The following is a 1,982-nucleotide window of genomic DNA, read 5'->3' as shown; positions in this document are numbered from 1 at the left end:
ATCACGGCCCGGCATCGATGCCACGACATCACAACTAGTGATCAGCTCTGCCACACTCAGCCTCCCCAACTTCACATACAGAACTTTTCCTAGAGTGTACTAAAGAACTGGTATAATTGCTCACGTGTTATTGACTCTCTTTCTCTCTGCTGTAATATTTCACATACACATACATATCTCACTCACATACACACTTTTCTTTGTATGACGGCCTGTCTTTGATTATGTTCTTATATGTCGCATTTCACACTCACACACAGACATACATCTTTAACGCCATAATAAATATCTCTGTTATTCATCTAATACGGTTGTGGTCTTTCATTACTGGTCATCTATGTTATCATCGTATAACATATCATGTACATCATCTGATATATATTATTTTGTGTTCGACCGTGCGACGCGTTTAAATAAAAGGAGTCCTCTGTTTTTCCATTCGTCACCATTTCTCCTTTATGAGTTCGCACGGTCGTTCCTTACATATATATAAAATCTTTTACTGGTTTCAGTCCAGGGTGAGGTCATGTAGGTGCACCACCTGTAGTAACCTGGTGTTGTTTCCGGTATTGTTTTTGGTGAAGCAGTAAGTTGGACGGAGCTGCTCTTCTTTGCGTCTCCTGCCGCGATGTAGGTTCATCTGGTATCTCAGATAGAAACCTGTCCAGGCGTTCTTTGAAAACTTCCACATCAACACTATGTAGATCTCTAAGGTTGCCTGGCAGGATGTTGAACAATTGTGGGCCTATATATTTATGTGTGTATATGTGTACGTTTATATACATTTATTCCATATTTAACGTTGTGCATAAGAATGGGTAGCTGTGTGACAGTTTTGTCACATACACACACACACACGGACGCACACATATAGAAACACAAGCACATACACATCCTGCATGCCCTCCCCACTCATACAAATACCTTTTCGCATTCATCTTTCCCTATTGAAACATGTGCAATCATGTTTTCCTCATTCAGTCTGCAATCACTTGAATATCAAAATAATTTACAGTTAAATTATTTGGTGGAGGTGGACTTCAGATCATTAAATATATAGCTCTTACCGTTTTAAACTTGTTTTGGCATTTATCTACCAACTCTGAACGCATAGAGACTCAAACTACCGTCTGAATTTTGTACTGTTTTCGAATCTTTGAGGCTAGAAAGGGGAGAGAGAAGAGTATTTTGCCCAACTTGAATGACTGACAAGTGTTTAATTGTACCTTCGTCTCCTCGCGCATTTATGCTTATCTTTTTGCGCAGTGTCTCATTAATTAATGTTGGAAAAAAAAACATAAAAAGTTACGAACTGTTTTATGCGTAATGTGTGCGCGCGCGTGCCCACTAACACGCACACGCTCACATATGCTTATGTACTTAAAAATACAACGACGCGTTGCTCACAAATTGCAATTACGCACGTATGCGAGTCATACACACTCGCGCGCGCGCGCGCACACACACACACACACACACACAGAGAGGCATGCACACATACATACGTATAGATTCCCATACTTGTCTAGGCTACTTTTCAATTTTTCTATTATTTTATATGATACTAGTAGAAATACCCGGCTTTGCCCGGGTTAAAGAGAATAATGAAATCTAAAAACGCCGTCTAGACTACGCAACCCTCAACTGTTAGTAGCTACGATACCATATTTCTACATTAATAACTCTCCAATCCATGCCAGCATGGAACATAGACATTAAGTGGAATGCCAGTCTCTCACCTGGAAAGGCCTTGAAATCAATGTTACCAACTGGGGACTATGTGTGTCGTAGTGATAATAAAAAGACCCAAAGGAGGTCTGCAACGAAATAATTTTACTCAACACTTTTCAAGTGAATCAGTGGAGGCAAAGATGCGTCTCATTTACTTGACAATTTATGCACCACATTGCAGAAATCACAATGAAAGTATATCTGAAAGGGTAGTCTTACACTGTTGTACCGTTGAATTACAAATAATGCTC

The sequence above is a fragment of the Octopus bimaculoides genome, chromosome 1, assembly GCF_001194135.2.
Source record: "Octopus bimaculoides isolate UCB-OBI-ISO-001 chromosome 1, ASM119413v2, whole genome shotgun sequence".
Taxonomy (NCBI): Eukaryota; Metazoa; Mollusca; class Cephalopoda; order Octopoda; family Octopodidae; genus Octopus; species Octopus bimaculoides.
The sequence above is the reverse complement of the archived record's forward strand: the minus strand, read 5'-3'. Positions refer to the sequence as shown.